Source organism: Anser anser, assembly GCF_964211835.1.
Source record: "Anser anser genome assembly, chromosome: 2".
Taxonomy (NCBI): domain Eukaryota; kingdom Metazoa; phylum Chordata; class Aves; order Anseriformes; family Anatidae; genus Anser; species Anser anser.
The window spans coordinates 118389712-118408904 of record NC_139721.1 but is presented as its reverse complement, the minus strand read 5'-3'; the positions used below and the strand labels follow the sequence as shown (position 1 = coordinate 118408904).

At 49.0% G+C, this 19193-nt stretch overlaps 1 long non-coding RNA gene across 1 annotated transcript; it reads right to left on the bottom strand.

Moving 5' to 3' along the window:
- Nucleotides 1-5520: 5520 nt before the first annotated feature.
- On the bottom strand, nt 5521-8987 carry LOC310893619. The gene is made up of 2 exons (XR_014579137.1): nt 8748-8987; nt 5521-8579 (listed from the first exon to the last, which is right to left on the bottom strand). It is a non-coding gene; the product is annotated as an uncharacterized lncRNA (long non-coding RNA).
- Between the last annotated feature and the right edge of the window lie 10206 nt (nt 8988-19193).

Here is a 19193-nt window from a genome sequence, read left to right as displayed (position 1 = left end):
ATCACTGGGTGAATGTAGTAGGGCTTTTACTTATTTATTTATTTTTATCTAAGTTGGAGATACCTGTGATATATCTTCGCTGACCAATAAGTGAATTACTTTATATTCGATATGAATGCAGAACTGGGAGGGACAACTGGGCCTTTCGACTGTGGTTCCACACAGTCTCGGGCAACCAGGTGATAGATGTTTATGGTCCACAAAGGTCCATAGAGCATTCATTTTCCCCACGCATTATCTGTCTTTTGTATAGATTAAGTTGTTTGTTACTGTAAAATGACTACCTAAATAGATATTAAGGCTTAGAGATGACAATCATTTAGCCCGATTTCCTCATAATGCTCATCCTAATGCTCATTCCTGCAGTGGAGGAAATTAATCTTTGCTATTAATATTGTCTGTTAAAGCTAGAACCCAGATTGGTCCATTTGCAGTCCTTATTAAATAAGGACCCCTGCTGGTCCTTATTAGATAGATGAAGGACCAGACTGAAGTTCCTTGTTACTTAAATGAAACACCATGTTTAGCAAAGCTGTTAAATCACAGCTGAAGGCAGACATCTTGATGAATAAATCAGCATTCATGAATAAATAATTGACAAGAGTGCTAAAATGGGATTCTCGTCTTCATGCTGTCTCTGTCCTTGGCCAAAAATTGAGACAGCCTGTGTCAGCTGCAGTGGTGGCCGTGTAGGATCAGGTCTCCAAAGGTGCAGACAGGACTCGAGTAGGACCAACAGAAGCATCTCAGTCTGTGAGGGGCTCCAGAGCTTTCGTTTGCAAAGTCTCTGGTGAGTTAAGGACCTGGAAATGAACCTTCTCTAGCATGTTTCCCATAGGACATCTAATAACATGAATCAGTATGGCTGTGGGACACATTCACACTTTGATCTAATAGTTAAAGGCTCAGTGTCCCATTACCAGTTCGTTCCAGGCGGCCGCCTTCCCCTGTAATCGTGCTGGTTATTCACACCAGTGGAGCTTTCATCAGCCAGCCACTTCCCAGGACAATTATTTCCCAATTTGCATTATGAACCCAAAGTAGGTTATGAATATGGCAGCGTTTTTGTGTAGATGAAAAGTTTTAAGAAGAGTGACGCTTGTTGAAGACTCTTTGTGGTTTGGGAGCATAGTGTGCCTGTCCTACCCGAGAGCAGAGAGGAATGGCTTCCAGTGCTGATCTCCCACGGAGCTTGCTCTGGTGTTTTTTGTCTCCTGCCTAAGCACCACCCGTGACCCGTAAGAACCGCTCCAGCGTGCCATTTTATTTTGCTAAATATTTAAAATACCTGTGGTTATGGGGAAGCGCCAACTCTGAAATCTGCCACTTCAATAGTACAAGTGGTTTTCAGATGCTGGGGATAAGGACGCAGCTGCTCCAGGAGCCCCGAGTGCTGGTATTCCTAAGAAGTGCAGCCAGCCACTTACAAGGCACTTGTGTCTCGAAGCCACAGCAAAGGGCAGGGGCCGCTGCCACCCGGGAATCAAAGGCTGCCAGTCGTGCCTGCGCAGAGCGGGCGGGCAGAGCCTCTGCAATACCCCCGGTATCAACACGGGGCTCCGATGGGACTAAAGCGCGGCCAAGCTCTTGTTGTTGTCGCTGTGTTTTTCTCCCACTAACCTCAGGGAAGGCTTTCCACAAACATCAGCGCCACTCGCTGCGTGTGCCGGGCCAGCACGTGGCGTAACACGGGATCCTCTGGAAAGAGCCAGCCGTTTGCTAAAGAACCATACGAGGGATTCCCCATTCTGATTTTTCTGTGCTGAAAATGGTTAGGGGAAGCTCTGTAGCTCTTGTGCGGATGGAAATACGCATCTGAGGAACGTGAAACAGAGCTTGTGGTGCTTGTACATCTGCAGAGAGACAAAAAAGCAGGACAGTGTCTCACCATAGGCTGTTCTGGGGTTATGCCTGCAGTCACAGGAGCTCCTCGCCTGGTGTAAGAGGGCCTGCCTCCATCTGAGTCAGCGGAGCCACGCGGACCGGCACGCACGGGAGGTGTGCCCTGGGTTTGTGCAGTGTAAGGCTACTCTCGATTTTACTGGCCCATAACTTCTAAAGGTTGGGAAGAACAGAAAGCAAATATTTGCGTGCTATAAAACCAACAGGCACTTTGTGTATAGTCCTGGAAACAGAGACGTTCCTGGAGTTCAGGGCAGGCATCTGCCCGAGCATGTAGCAGGCCAACCACGTGAGGCATGTAAAAGCCACTTGCTAGCATCAAACTCCATGAAATATGTTGGATGTCTCCTACTGCGGCATGTGAAAGGAGCAAGTACACAGCATCAGCACCACAAGGAGGAAGAGAAGCTACATAAAATTTGTAAAGAAATTTCTAAAAATCCTGCATTTGGTGAGACAGGGAGCTAGGAATTTGGATGCTGAACCAGCCTGACAAAGCTAGCAGTGGCCGTGCTCCGCAGCCTCTGCCACCCCGCAGTCTCCTCCTCGTCACGACTGCTGCAGCAGAACTTCCCCTGACAGCTCCTGACTCCCCCACCAGATCTCGGTCTCTCTTGCCAAGTGTCTCTGCTTTATTTGGGGCATAAAGCACCTCCCCAGGACAGAACCTGTTATTTGCGGTATGTATCTAGGATGTACATATGTTTTGTACTCTCTTAGGAGAGGAAATTAGGCCTGGGATTCCTGCGTGGCAGAGGAGCTTCTTGCTGTGCAACTACTGGACGCCTGGGCTGGGGAAGCAGAGTGAGAATAAATCATTTTACCTATCTCTGGCAGCAGACAAGCTACACCCAACAACACGGGCAGCGTCCTGACAGGCTGCAGGCAATGGATCACCTCTGACCTTGCTCTTCCATCACAGAAGTACCTAAATACTGGGACTGGGGCATTTGGTGGTACAGATACTGCATGGTGAGCCCATGGGCCAACATATCAGTGTCTTCCTTTATATATTTTCAGCCACTGGTTTGCTGCAGATGACACTAAAACACACGTGCACGTGAGACCACTGGAAGACATTTGGCTTTGTCATGCTCTGTTCCTAAGTGATGCTAAAGCCGGCTCCAGGCTTGCCAGATCCCCTTCGCTTAGAGACCTACACCAGCTGTGCAAGCCTCAGCGGGATTGACTTAGACCTTCTTCAACCTTGAGAAGCCAGTTTTACTGCAGACATCTCAGGCAGCCTGTACTAACTAAAAATCCTCCTGTTTAGCCTTTTAAAGGGATTTCAATACATTTTTTTTTCTCATGGGTATAAGTTGCTTGTAAGGCTTCTTACAACTTACTTCAGTTGTTCCAGCATTATAAAGTTGTAGTATATATTTTTCCCTCCTCTATTTATTGCCCTTAGATGTGTTGTTTTTTTTTTTGTGTGTGTGTGTGTGTGTGTTTTGCTTGTTTGTTTGTTTGTTTCCCCCCCTTGATGGCACCTGCACCTCGGACCTACAGATCAGACTTTCTGGACACTTCCATGCCACATTTCAAGGGTGAGAGGAAATCTGACACAAGCAGAAGCAGCCCAGGACTGAAGATACATTGCCAGTTTTGCCGTCACCCCCCAAAAAAGCCAATATTTTGCAGCGTAGTCCCAGAGGAAGGTTGCGCTCATCCAAAAATTCTGGAAGGAAATGCTATTGTTCCCTGCAAACTTAAACAGGGAGAAAAATCCCACTGCTTTTATTAACGCGCACGCCACGCGGTTGGCAAGGGCAGATAACAAAGCTACAGGACTGTGTTTGTTTAACACAAAGGTAAGCTAAAGTGGGATTGGAGTTCACGGTAATCAGATATTCACAGCTCCCTCTGACCCAGCTCAGGGGCTGAGGAGCTCAAGGAGCGCCAGGTGCTCTGCACAGCAGGTAACACATTGTGCCCAAGTAATCTCCCTGCCCCGAGCGTTTTCTGGAGCGCACATCCACAGCTGATTGCACAATCTGCTATAGGAAGCCCATTGCCAGCTAGGTTTTTCCTTGAAATGTTTGAAAAATGTTTTTGATTTTTTTGGGGGGTACATGTTCTAACATTTTAACATATTCTAGTCATAACTGTGCTTTTCTAAATCATTTCCAAGGCTTTTTTCCAAGATTTCCATTGACTGCAGTAGGCTTTGGCACAGGCTCTAACTGTACCAAACCTAGGACTATAAATATAGATTCCCAAGGACTTGACTGGAGGGAGTGACAGATGTATAGCTTGACTCTGAGATCTTCCAGGGCAACGTTTTCCAGAAGCAAAAATGAGAATCAGCTGCGTTAAATTTATCCACACTTGGACTTCTTTGGTACGTGCAAGAGGAAGTCGCTGGGGAGCAGAAGACTTTTTAATCTGCAAGTAGTGTAAAGTTTGTGTGCTGCCTTTGCAGTTTATTAAATTCCTTGGGTAAATTTTACCTCTGGTGCAACGTATATAAAACATCTTCACAAGCTAGAAAGGAGGATCGATAGCGTATTCGGCGCCTGCTCAAAACATTGCAGCGTGCTCTTCTGACACAGTTTTCAGCTTGGATCTGTATGGCCGGTCTTGCTTACGATGACGGGTGCTCCCAGAGGACCTGATCCAACCCCCCTGAAATCGATGGAGAAGCTCCTCTCTGCTTCCAAGGCTTTGAAACCAGGCGTAAATGCATTGATCTTCCACTGACACCGGGCTGCCTACCAGAAACCTTCTTGCTCTTGGGACGTGGGAGGACTTTTTTGTTTTCTCTGGCTAACATTTTGAGAGCAGGGCTGTATTTTTCCCCATTTCTGGTGACATTTGGCGGTGGAAGAGCATTTCGGATGCAGGCTCTCGGGTAGCAGAGTGTTCTGCTGGCTCCTGCCGTGGCAGGAACGGAAATGCGTCTTTGGAGGGAAGTCCTGATTAAGATCATCAAAGCGTTTCCTTTTTTCGACTCAAGCGGTCCTGCACAATGCAAGCGCCACAAGCCAAAAAGCACGATTCAATGCTTTAATCACCAGGAGAGGTGTTGGGCGTAGAAAGGAATCGCTCGTTTTTCAAGGCACGCCGGCAGGGAGGATGCTCCATGCCAGCCCCGTTGGCTTTACACCTTTTTATCGGCACCCACCCATGCCCAGACAGGATGCAGGGGAGGCAGGACGTCAGCGTGGCCCCGTACGGATGCTCTGGTGCTCGTGTCGGTGTCTCGCAGCGAGGAGCACTGGAGCCTTTGCTCTCTGCCACCGCTTCCTCCCCTGCCCGGTGGCTGACGAGAGGAGGCTCCAGCCGGCCGGTCCCGCAGGGCTTTGAAGATGAAAAGGGCCAGTGCTCGCTGATTAAACTACAGGGCTGACACACCTCTGCAAAACCTGTACTTTAGTACTTCCAGACGAGCCAGGGAAAGCGAACGCCTCTCCAAAGAGTCCAAGCCCCAGCCCCAGACCAGCACCTTTCTCCCACGTGGGTGTCTGGCAGCACTCGGGCTGCTCAGAGCTGGAGGAGCATCCCTTGGGGACAGGCGGCACAGGTCAGGGCGTCCCTCAGGAACCTGGGCCCTGTCACGGTGCCATGGGACAAAGATGTGTGCTGGTGGGGCCAGGCAGGCATCGGGGCAGGAGGGAAACTCGCCGCTGTGTTCCTGGGGCTGGGTTTGAGACTGGGGCTGGGGGCTGGCACCCAGAAATTGTTCCGCCACAGCCTTGCTATGCGGTGTCAAGCACGTTATTTACTCTCAGAGCTTCCTCTGCCCATCTGTTTTGGCACAGGGGGGTGCAGGATGAGAAATCTGTTACCGAAAGGCAAGGCTCATGTTTTTCAGATATAAATGAAGTGGTGTGATGATGGGTATGGAGCGGAGGGAGGAAGGGGGACTAACAGGGCTGCAGCTTTGTCCCTCCCAGTGCTGCACGTCTCCCTGAATCCCGTGACACCGTTGTGGACATCTGTTTTGTGACAGTCCAGTCACAGCCATGAGCACCCTGTTGGGGACCATGAAGTTTCTGGCCAGAGAGAGATGAAAAGATGGGCTTGAAGAAAATGCCACAGCTCTTGGCAAAATACCCTGACCTTTCATAAGCAATGCTGATGTGGCGAGTGAAGAGAGTGCTTTGCTAGAGGAATAGGAGTTTTAAGGACGGCTGTCAGAAGAAGCCAAAGACACAGAAGAAAAAGAGGCCTTCCAGATCTGAAAGGCACAAAGAAGAGAGTGGGACACCACAGGGATGGGGTGGCTGGGTGGTTTGGGAGGGCAAGGAGAGCCTGAGGCACTGGGGAGGTGGAAGGGTGGAGGAGCACAGCTCAGTCCCTGCTGGACGTGTTCAGACCCCACTCTAGTACTTCACGTGGTTTTGATAATCGTGTACCATGGGCTTTCAGCTGCTCAGGGCAAATATGTGGTATAAATGTAAGATCATTGTTCACTCAGCATGTCAACTTGTTTAAATTTCCGTGAGGAGAGCAAGTATATTATGGTATTGTTATCCTATGCAGAGAGTTGTTCATTTTTAATTATAGTTCATGAGAAATACAGACTCTTACAATGTGTCATCTGCTCAAACAGATATATACATCTTAGGGAAAAAATAATAGTGCCATGAAATACTGTTCTTACAAGGTGCCAGAACAAAGCTCATGTGCACATCTCCTCACACTCATTGGTAAGATAAACATAGAGGACTAAACATAGAAATGTATCCCACAGATATGTGTAGCAGCTAACCATCAGTCAGCAGGACTGGGCTGTGCAAATCCCTCGTGTGTCTGTATGTAAACAGATTCCCCCACACCCCAGGGCTGACATTCACGAATAAGGGCATATCTCATGTTTCCTGATTTGCTTCCTCCTTCAGCAATCAGCATCCCTACGTTTGGGAAAACACAACAGAGAGAGAAACTGGGAGCCAAAAAAGCCCAAGGTAACCCATGGGGGCTCTTCCTGCCCACCGCAGGTGTTGTTCCCATCACCTTGCTGCTGGCTGCAGAAAATGAATTGCCATCACCCCTCGTCCTGCAGGCAGCAATTTTCTGCTTGTCTGCGGGAAATAATCCTCTTTTAATTTAATTATTCATTTTTCAATTATTTAAGGCGGTACTCTGGGACAGCAGCAACGCTTTTGGTTAGCTTTCAGATTACTGCCGCCTCAGACAGCAGAGCCCTGGGATCCAGCTCCCAGGGAGAAGGGATTCACTGCTTTCCTATGGGGAACTCTCCCTCCTCCTTTCCCCGCCATACCCCTTGGGACATTCCCACACCTTCTGCCAACCTGCCTAGGTCCCACAGAGCCTTCACCCTGCCTGGCTGAGGCCAAAGGCTCTGGATGAGGATGGCCGAGTGGAGCCTGCCAGTGCTGCGCACAGCCGCTTCAGCCCTTTCTAGCAAATCAAAGTAGGTGCTGGCCCTCTGTGGAGACACTTTATATTTTTAACACTTTTCCGTTCAGACTGATTTTCCATTGAGATGTGTCCGTGTTCATTCCTGAACGACATCAGCTCTGATCTGAGGGGCAGGAGTGTAATTTCATCAGTCCTAAAAGATTATTGCATCAAATAAATAAATAAAAAAGACATTTGTGCAGCATTGAATAGGAAGAAGTTTAAAAGAGAAGAGGCCATTTCTGCTGCCACTTGCACATTTTTTATAGATGTATCTCCATTCATTTCTCTGGAGCTAATTTTGTTTTATGCCTGCCTAAGTGAGAGCAGAGTCAGGCCTTCCTCCTTCAGCATATCGAGTGAAAAAAAAATAAAAAAATCTATTTTTAAAGCTGAAAGCCTTTCTTGCTTGTATTTATCATGTGTCACTTTGTTGGCAGAAGTGGTGTAAATGGCACATAAAAGCTGAATTAGCTATTTATGGCACTGCTCATGACCCTAATATCCGCCGTCACAACAGCGGCCGGGCATTGCTTGGGCAGCAGAACTAATGAAGCCTGGGTTCCTCTGCAAAGATAAGAGCTAATCCTGTTCACCTCTTCCACACTAAAGCCACTAAACAGGTCTCCTTCTTCTTTACAGATGCCCATTTTTGCACTCCTCCTGGATGTTTAATATCTCTAAGCTCTCTAGACCACCGTGAAATTTGGTCGACCCCGGGGAAAGGATCCAAAAGTTATTATAGGAGCAACAAGATAAGAACAAGAAAAACGTCCAAGTCTCCATTTCAGCAGCAAACAGCTCGTAAAGGGGTCCGAAATTCCCTGCACGCAGTGGCAGTGAGGCAGGTACCAGGTGGCACAGGCTGCGGGGTGCATCCCCTGGGCCAGATATTGCTGTTTTCTCCCTCTAAGGGAGGCTTTTCTTGGCCTCATACAGTGACCTGGCTTCTCTGAATGTCACCTTAGCGCTGCACAAAGAACCTTGTGTTACCTGTTTTCATTCACCCAAGCACCATCTCCTCTTCCTTGCCCCAGCGGCGATGCCCCCGCGCAGCCCCACATCGTGTGACCAAGACATGGTTTTCCACTTCTGAAGGTGAGGACATGGCAAGGACAAATATGAGCAGTCCAGCAGTTCACCTTTGGTCCTCAGGGTGACGGTGGACTCCTCTCCTTGGGAATTTTCTGGAAGACAAGGTTGCGCTTCTTCCCTCTCCATTGCACTAAATCCATTGGTAAAATGTCTCATGAAGACGTCCTGTCCCCCATCGCAGGAAGAAGTTTCCCTCCAGCTAGGAAATTTATTCACTGTAAAATTGAACAGGAGAACAAGATTTCCAGGGACAGCCTGCAGCTGTAATAAAGGATTATTGCCAGTTTCTTGGGCCACGTGCACAGAGCTCGGCAGGCAGGTAGGAGAAGATTTTGCGTGCTCCAAACCCTATGACCAGGCTAACTGGGTGCAGAGACGCTCACCTGCAGGTGAAGGTTTAGCTGGAGCTCCTGCAAGGCTTCCCAACACCAGCTGACAAAGCAAGTCAGTGGTAGGATGTTAACCTCAGACCGCGTCCCTGTTTCCCAAATTCCTGACAAGGCTGATGGCCAAGCAGCTCAGCTCAGCTCATCGGCAGGGTGGAGGCGATGGCTCCTTTTTGGTGATGGCACTAAAGGATGCCGCACACTCCAGGTGCTGGGGGAGCCATACAAGTTCCACAGGCTGAGATAAATACAAAATGCTATAATTTAAAGGCTTTTGTCATTCAGTTGCTAATGGCTTAATTAAACAATAACGTTTAACAGATGTGCTTTTTCTCCTCCAATAATTCACTCCATCTGTGTCGATGTAACTAGGCCCAGATTAGTGCATCAAAGTGTAGATGTGAATGTCTTATTTCAGGTTTTATGTATTAATGCGCATTTGCATATATATTGTTTCATCTTGTGAAGAGATGAATACCTCCATAGAAGGAGCTATTGCACATTATGGAGTTTAAAGAGCTTCTCTTAGTAAAGTAAGAACAAAAAAAGCATAAATCCAGACAAATAGGCAAATACAGATACTTTGAAATGAAGCACACATGGGCACACGTCTATTGAGGGTGTTGGATCCTGTATTACACAGTCTGGGATGTTGAGTATTGTGCGACCATTTATTTCTGAAGCATTTTTTCAAACTTCACGTGCTGAGAAAAGAGCTTGCCTTGCTACATATGGCAGCACATAACCACCTGAATCCCGAGGCTGGGGGAATGGGCAACCTGGAGGTATCCGCGGAGCGCTTTGTTGTTTTACGGAACAGCTTTAATGGCATTAGGGATGAGCACAGCTTTGCTGATTGTTATTGTTATTACTTTAAAACACCCTTACAGGTGCAAAATGCTTTCTCAAAGACTCCGGGATGCCTGAGAGACCTTGCAGGCTGTGACCCAGCTCTCACAGCGAGCCCACCGCCCCTAGCCCCCTGCTTCCTAACACCTCTCGGGTCCTGTCCTGCCCCACAGCCGGGATGTGACTGCCCTGCAGAGGCTGTTGTTGGGGCACAGCCCCTGTCCCCTGCGTGGCCATGAGATCTTGTGGCAGCAGACACTCCTGGGGATGCTGTCCCTGCGCAGGCAGAGCCAGTGCTTCACGCTGCTGGCTGCTGGCCACTTCCCATACTGGTCTTACTGGGGCAAACTCCACCGCTGAGTTCAGCTGGGGGATACCCAGACGGGACCACTCGCAGGGCTGGATCCCTCATTTCTCAGCCATCTTCCTTGTAGTGCCCCAGCTATGAAATCTTATGAACCGAGTGGGTTACACGACTTTCCCCTAATTTAATTTAGATTCATTTCATTTTAATCAGTCCCTCTCCTCAGCATCCTATTAACCTCCCCATGAACCCTTCCTATAAGGGGATTGGGAAGGGAGGCAGGCTGCATCTGTTAAAATGTTAGCCTGCTCTTTAGGTTGCAAAGCATCAGGCAGCAGGAACAGTGTTGACAGGCACCAGACGTGGTCAGGGGGACGGTGGCTGACCGTGCAGTGTGCCACCTGATTAAAAGCCCCTTCAGACTTTTAACCGAATTCAGTTGTCCTGAACTGGCCCCAGAGGTAGCACCTGCCTAGGTAATCACTGCTGAACATCGACCACGGTGTCGTCACAGCGGATGGCGCGGACGGACAAGGACAGACACGTTTGCCACTGACGTTATTTCCCAGTCCATTTCATCTCTTTAAAAATAGCTATCTAACGAACGTGTCCGCTGGCTATTAAAAGAATAGATATTTCTGAAAATCGGCGGTCTCTGCCAGCGCTCTCTGGAAACCTCGTGTGCTATTTGGCTTGGCTAAACTTGCATTCAGCCTTTCCAGGATTTCTGTCCTGCGTGAGCAGCTGATGTGTTTGCCACAAGGGCTGTCACCAAGCCATGAATAGGAGGAGAAGGGCTTTGCATTATCACAAATAGGATGGAGAGTCCTTCACCAAACAACCTTTCTATTAGGAAGCAATCTGCATTTGGGTGTGGAGAGACCAGTGCTGAATACATTATTTTCCTGCTCCCCTGCCCTGTCTCTTCCTTACCTTTGAGTCCGATTTCACCCTTTTTTTCCCAAGCAATCCACATTCTCATTCAATTCACCATCAGCTTTTCCCCCATCGCCACCTGCCTGCCATCCACAACCTGCCCAGTCCCTCCCAGTGCTCATGGCTGTGTCCCTCCTGGGGGGACAGGATGCCTCGAAGTTCACCCCTGACTCAAGATCACCCACCCTCAAAACAAGCCATCTTGGGCTAAAAGCAAGCAAAAATGCCTTATTTTATAGATGCAGAGCAGTCCCTGGCTCACCCAGGAAGGACGTCCCTGTGTCACCAGCCCACGGCCTGCCACCACTCACCACGCCAGTTGAGTGAGGCGAATATCCCTTGGGCACGGCTGAGAGCGACTCTTACCTGTCCGGCCAGAAAGCAGTGTCAGCCAACGACTTCTCAGGGGCTTAATTAAACAGTAAGCAAATGAGTAAGCTACTGTGAAGCAAAACATCCTCTTCCTCCTCGTGGTTATGCAGGCAGATTTCAGGACGAGACCTTCCCTCCCCACAGCTGTGTGCGTGGCAAAAACATGTAGCTTGGGTTATTTCGCTTGCACACTTGCATACTTGAGGCAAATGCACGCGGCTCGTACAGAGCTTTTTCCTGAGAGCAATCCCCGTGAGCAGAGGTGGGTCTGGAGGCTCTGCCCTGATGCTGCCTTCTGTGGGGTGATGTGACCCGGGGCCACCCTGGGCCACCATCCGTGTCCCCTTCCATCACCCAGGGCATCCTCTCACTGCGGCGGTGAGCGGGGTGGGAGCCAGGTGCCGAGGAAGCAGTGCCCCTGCTCCCAAAGCGGTGTCTCCGTGGGGACCCCGGGGCTGGGGGCGTCGGGGGAGAGACCCCAGGTCCAGGCACTGACAGGGGGAAGGACAAGGGGGCTCCCTGAGGACAAAATTATCGGGGAGCACCACCAAGGCACTGAAGTTCCTACATGCGTCTTAACATATGGTCTTGTTTTCCAAAGGCTTATACCTAGCCCAAATTTGGGAAGATTTTCACAGGAACAGCAGAAGGCACAACCCAAAGGCCTCTTTGCACCTGCCAAATTTCACAACTCTGCTCCAAACCACGGAAAAACAGAGCTCGGAAAGGTCACTGATATTTTTAGCCTTACTCCGTAAGGAAATACAGCTCCGCCACGTGCTGCCTCGCGCTCCCTCTGCATTCCCCACCACTGCGTTTGCATTGCTGGCCAGCCGCAGACACATTTCACAGGGGAGCGGATGGCACAAAGATATTAGGTTCCTATAAGCTTTGGCAGTGCCTCTCCTCTGTAACTGCATCCTCAGGGATGTATCCCTGCCATACATCAGCACCTCGCAGTCTCTGGGTCCGTGGAAAGGGTCCACGGCTCTTTGGTCTGCCTGTGAGGGGGATGTAGCCACCAGAAGAGGTAGAGATGCCCTCAGCATAAGTTTTCTGTTGGTGTGCAAGTGATCTCCTGCCTGGTGATGGTGCTACCTGAAGGGTAGTCAGATATTTGGGTGAGCCAGATAAAGGGTCCTCCAAAATCTCTAGAACCTGAGCATCTTGCTAAGATACTAGCCAAGCAAGTAATATGTAAAAAGGGATGCCTGATGTTAGAGAAACATAATTTAATTGCAGCCCTCAGTATAAATACAGGCTAATTACTTTCCCTCTTTAATGACCTATCACATTTTATGTGGCATATAACATCCTGAGAGGACATAAAGAGTGGCACAGAAGCGCAAGGCCATTAAGCCAACGATTTATTAGCAGCATCTGAAGGATGGAGGTTTTGTGCCTGTGAGTGAGTCCCCCAGAGACCCTGGGCCACCGGGGCCCAGCCAGGCGAGCGCCCGCGTCCCCTGGTCCCCAGGAGGTGATCTGAGTGCAGGAAGCCTGCCAGGAGGTCGGGAGCATGAAACGCCTGCAGGCCCACCTCCGTAGGGCGTGCAGGGCCTCAAAACGGTGATTATCTTTAATCAGCACCTCTGGTGAGTCTTTAATGCAGCAGCAGGCGGGTCGGCAAGCACTGGGAGAAGGAGCTGGGCGGGGGGAGAGGGGCTTCTGAGCACTGGGTGGTGCAGAGGCTCTGCCAGGACACCCAAGGGTATCAAATTGCTGATAAGGTTCCTTCCTTGTTGACATCTCCTGGCCCCCAGATGCATGGCTGTACGCTCGGCTCTGGGAGACTGAGTATTTCTTGCTCACACGTGGCTTGCCAGGTATCGCTGCTCCATGACACCCTCTCGTTGTCACCCGTGCATCCAGCAGCGCCTGTGCCACCCACAGGGATCGCCGGCAGGGATACGAGGTTTTCCTCTGAGAAGTCAAGAGAAATACTAGCCATGATGGAGACAAAGCAAATGATCCCTGAAGTGGTCTGTGAGCAATACTCATGAGAGAAGGTGATTCCTATTCGCTATATATTTTAAGATGTAGACATTAAGCAGCTTGTAGTTGCTTAATTCAATGTAACGTTGACACATTGATTTTGTGCCATTCTGCTTTCTAAGCCATTGCCGTGCAATGCCAAGCAAAGTGTTTTTTTATCTTTCAGCAAAATTTATCATCTCATCAAGGGCACCCAGGTAGTTTGAGAAAGTACATTTTATATTAAGCGGTGTGGATTGGCATTGCTTTTAGTGACCTCCTTTAGCTCTCTGAGCACCGTGCCAGCTGTTGCATTGTTTGGCCTGTATCTTATTGCACTTCACTCTTTGAATCTCAGCCCTGCCCTGCAATAGAGCCCTGAAGCAGACACGCGGCAGTCGTATCAGCTTATGCAGAGATTACCAGGATGATGTCCATCCTTGTAGTTTCCTCTGTTTATTCCACTCCTAATCCAAAATAAAATAAAATAAAATAATTGAAATGTCCTCTGGAATTAAAAACTCACTTTAAAAGTGTATTTTGTTTTAGTTGAAAGGCTTTCAATAAAACAGTGGATCTGTGATGTTTAAATAAGACCAGAACACTTTTTTTTCCCAGTTTGCTTACACAAAGAAAAGCGTATTTTTATCAAAATCAATACAGAGGGCATTTTACTTTGCGTAAAAGGGCAATCTCTGATAATAAAATGTTTAGCCAGAACATTTTTTTATCAGCTTTGCGCAGGACAAGCAAGAAGACACAGGGCAATGCTTCCCAAGGTGCTGCCTGCCGAAGCTTGATGCCACCTGAGGTCCTGGTGGACCAGCTGGCCCCAGCTCCCTCTTCTCCTTGCATGGTTGTACCAAGTTGTGTCATTTTGGTTCTTAAGACAGAGGAAAATGTCCTCTCCATACATTTATTAACATTTTGTGCAGAGATAACATCTCCATTACAGCCAAACGCAAAACCTGCTGTTTTCTGTTCTTCCTGCATTAAAAAGACCCCGAAGTGAGGGAGGCAAAAACCCCTTCTGTGTGCTACAGAGGATTCCTGACGACTTTTTCTTAAAAGCTGCAGGCACTCCAGCGAACGTTGATCATCCTGTGGCTGGGGCTGACGGCCTGGATGCTTGTCTCCTTGACGACAGACAACATCCAGCTCCGCATCCCACCACCACCAGCCTTGGGAACCTCTCCTCCCCCGGGGCAGGAGGCGAGGAGCCTGGGGGCAGGCGTCTGCCCATGGGCAGCCCACCTCCGCCGCCCCAGAGAGGTCTGAATATCCACCGACCACAGCAAAATTAACTTCCCTGCTTTGCAGAAAGGCAAAAACTCGGTGCGGAGGAATAATTAGTAGGGATGATTAAAGGCAAAGATTACACATTAGCAAAGGAAGATAAGCACTTAATTTCCAGCCTTATTGCATTCGTTTCAGACTTGAATATTGGTTCCAAAGGTAGCTGCAGACATATTTGCCTTTCTATATGTATGTACATAATATACATATGTACGATTACAATCTCCTGCCTAGCTTTAATAATACACTTAATTGCTTTCTGGCCCCACCTCAAGCTGCCTAAATTCATTTCACAGAGAAAAGATTATTTGCTGTTGGCCTTTAGCAAATAAATTGTCTGCCACCCTTAATCTGGGTAATAAAAGGCACTGCATCAGCCCGCTCACCGTTCTGCGCCTCGCGTCCGCTTCCACACAAAGTACAGATGACAGCTATTTTCCTCGTGCCATCACCAGCAAATTGAGCGAGTGTGCAGTGTAAAATGTAAACCTGATGGATTTGCCGAGGGTCGTGTTCATTGCCTTCCATTACTGTTGTTGTGACACTAAATAAATTGTTTGCATATGACATTTGCATTACGTATTACACCTACGTGCTATCTTTTTTAATGCCATACATTATAATGCATAATAAATATACAGGTGCAATACTTGGAGCTACTCAGATGTTTGCATATATGCATACTTGCACACAAAAGCACCGATGCACACATGAAATACACCCATACATCCAAACTACGGCTGTAGTTCGTGCCGTTCAAGTCAATAGACTTTTCCCCCGCGTATTGCACAGCTGAGCACAAATTGAAGTGGAAAGGGGAGAAGACACATGAAAAGCAAGAGGGACCGATGTTCAGGTCACGTTTTTCCATCTGAGCAGGAGCTCCTGTTACGGTATTTTTCCTTAGGGAAGGAGGCAGAATTGACCAAGGGGAAACACAGAGCCCTTCGCTATTGCTGTCACATGGGGGACTGTGGCGATGCAAAAGGTCCGCAGTGGTGTGAGTGTAGTGGCCAGGCAAATCCCAGAACATCAGGTGTGAGGTTGCGGAGATGAGAAGCACATTGCACGCTTTTAAAGTAACCCAGTGGGAGGAAGGAGATACTGAAGATACCATCATCTCCTCCTTGGGGTGCACGCTGCGCATCTGTGCTTAGGCTTGCTCAGGGTGGCTCTAAGTGCCTTTGGTGCAAGAATACAGGGCACTGAAGCTCCCAGACTGCTTTTCTTTTCTTTTTTTCTTTTTTTTTCTTCTCTCCCTCTCTCTCTCTCTCTTTTTTTTTTTTTTTAATCGGGAGGAAGGGGTAGGAGGTGACATTTTTCCCCTGATAAATATCAGACACATTCCACATTGCACTTACCAGAAAACAAGGACAATGCCGGCAAATGTCAGTGCAAATTTTGCCATAGCCTCCTTTTGTATCCATTTTATTCAGCTCCTATTGAGAGAGCAGCCAGAAAGGGCATGAAACAGTGGGAGGTGGGATGGGTGTACTGGAATACAACATGCGGCAGAGAAAACTGATGAAGGTTGACCCCCGATGTTGATACAGAGGAGTACAGGATAGCTGCTGCGAGTGCTTGGTCCTCAGTGTACTGCACAGCTGGTCCTCATTCAAAGCCAGTCGGATATCGAAACATATGGGGTATTGCTGGCCAGCCTGCCTTAATGATGGTAAAATATCATTCCTCGCTCAAGCAGCGCGGGGTGGGCAGCTTCTCGACGGCAGGAGGTAGGAGCAGTAATTAAAGGAAACTGAAAGACAGTGATGTGCTCAGGGACTGCTGGGCAGGAGGGGAGGTGTGCGGGCAGCAGGGGAGCCCTGCAGGAACAGGAGCAGCTGCACCCCCCTGTGCTTGCTGATAACCTCAAGAAGAAGACGAAGAAGATGAAGAAGAAGATGACGAAGAAGAGGAAGAGGAAAAGGAAGAGGAAGAAGAGGAAGAAGAGGAAGAAGAAGAAGAAGAAGAAGAAGAAGAAGAAGAAGAAGAGGAAGAAGAAGAAGAAGAAGAGGAGGAGGAGGAGAAGGAGGAGGAGGAGGAGGAGGGGGAGGAGGAGGAAAGGTATTTCAGCGTGTTGTTGCCCTCTGAGATAGTTGGCACAGGATGTTGCGGATGCCAGGAGCTGTCTACGGGGTCGGAAAGCAACCTGACAAATTCAGGAGAGAAGAACCCTTCAAGTGCTGCCGCACACAGGGGCACCACGGTGGGATCTCCCTGGGGAAGACTCGCTGCACACCTGCGCTTCTCCTACGCCCTTGCTAGGCGTCTGCACAGGGCCACTGGCTGGGGGGGGCTTCCTGCCCTGTGCAGTGGTGTTCTCCTCTTGCAGCCTGATGCTCTGCTTTGGCATTCCTCCTCGTGCATGTGCCTGGTGAAAGGAGGAACTGGGGGGACTGGGGACTTCCCCACTGGTCGCATGGGTCCCACACTACAGGGTGGCCTGTGGACATTTGCGTCCCTGCCCCGTGTGGAGAGAGCAGCGAGTATGGGCAAGGTAATGGATGGACTGCTCCATGGGCTGCACGTCGCTCTGTGATACGCTGCACAAGTTTGCCACAGGACTCCTAACCTGCTCCATCCCTTTTCTTGCGAGTTCTGGAGGTTTTGCAATGGAATATTTTGCTTTTTGTGAATGTTGGGAGCAGCAGTAATTAATGGCAGGTCTTCAATTAATAAATAAATAAATGCGAACTTCAGTGTTTCTCTTCTGGGGTCTTTAGATGCCCTTACATTGTGCAGCTCGATGACACTTTAAAAAATGTTTCATTAAAACTGTCTGGCACTGTTGCAGCTCCCCACTCCTGTAGCTCTGGGCTGAGAAACACAAGCACTGCAATGAACCCTGAGCTCGGCTGAGCTCACACGTACATAAAAATAGCAGCCTCGTAGCTGTGTGCTCAGACCTGCTGCCTGATAACAGCAAGGAAGTTGGTTTTAATTTTAGAGGTGCAAATTAAACCAGACAGGAACAAATTGTGAGCTAGAACTAAAGCACGCAGGTGAAGCTCCCTGAACATCCCAGCGTGCAGAAGGAGAGGGCAGGCAGGCTGTGCCGGCTGGGGTCCCGCTGGGTGGTCACCACCGCTACCTGCACCATGCCAGCGTGGAGAGGAGAGCAGCAGCTCAGGCACCAGAGGGGGGATTCGGGATCTTTCACGCCTCCTTGAAGCCTTTGTCTCCCAAGATAAGCATTTTTTGCTTCCATTTCTGTTGGAGGAAGGTTCATACTGAAGCTCTAGGTGCATGTTTGGGTTTTTCCCCAGGCTGCGGCAGCATCCTGGGTGCAGGTCCCAGGGACGGGACTTGGGGGATGGTTTATTGAGGTGCTTCAAAGAGGCTGTTTGTGGATGGACTTGCTCCTGCGGTTCCCTGTTTGTGCTGAGAGCCTCCTGTACAAGTGCAGGGCTCCCTCAGCTCATAACCCATTGATAAGCTCTTAAAGCCCATTATAAACCATCTCAGAGGAGGTGCAGGCAGGTAAGCTCATGCAACCTTAAAAGCTCCCACAGAGAGCCCCCAGGATGCTTTTTCACTGCGGAAGCCGCGGGCATCCACCCATTAAGCGAGCGGACCCGCAAAGCACAGATGTTTCTGGGCACCAACCTGAGACACACTGCATGCAAGGAGAGAGGAGACCGTTTCCACTTTATGCCTGATAAATTATTTTATTAATCTCGATGATTCACAGGGACAGGAGAGCCCTGGACTGCAGGAGACAAAGCGCAAAGACAGGCGGTGCGAAGGAAAGGGAAGTGTGAGGGGAGCGAAGGAATAAATCTCTTAAAGAGCGAGGGTTTGTATATGCAACAGGAATAACATTTCAAATCTGCAATAACACACGGCTTTAGACTGAACGCAGCGTTTGGGCTGCTAATATATCCAGCCGTCGTGTTTCTTCTGTATTTGTTTTGTGTGGAAGGAACGCTGTCAGAGAGCCTGAGCCAAGACCTTCAGGTTTATAAAAACAAGAAATTGTTGGTCTTTTTTTTTTTTTTTTTCTTTATTTCAGCAAAATATAATGCCTGCTGCTTTGCTTAACCACCCCTTGCTGGGCTTGGGAGTAGAAACGAGTCTGTGTTTTCTGGTGCAGGAGAACAAGAAGGTGACAGAGGCAGCTGCCTGTCATCCTGCTGGACACAAAGGGCACCAAGCACGAGCCCGTGGCGCTGCCAGTGGAAAGAAGCGGTCACCTCCTGGAGCGCGGTGAGGGCAGGGATCACATCCACAGCTTTAGAGAGATTAGCCCCGGTCTTGGATAATTTTCTGCCTATCTCGAAATATAGCCTCCTGGGTGAAGAAGTCCGGGCTTATTTTTAGGCATCAGGGGTTGTTTTTTTGTACCCAAAAGCACTCTCTGGGACTACAAACAGAAGAGCAGCTGGAAAGCGCTGTTTTGAGGTTTGCTTTGGAAAACCAAAGCTTCCCAGGGAGCTGGGGAAGTGTTTGTCCATGTTTATCAAGCAGGGGCAGTGAGGGGAAGGAAAGCCAGGTTTTCCATCTGCATGACTAATGGTGATTATTTACGGTGTTTAAAGGATTAACAAAAAAAAAAGGTGTTTTTTTCCTCTCGTTTGAATCAAGGCTGGATCTCACCTGGAAAGCCAGGCAGCACCTCTGCCAGCACAAGTGAGTGTTCGTCCTGTGCTGGGGGAATGGTGTCTGGGTGACACGAGGAGAGGAGAGGAGAGGAGAGGAGAGGAGAGGAGAGG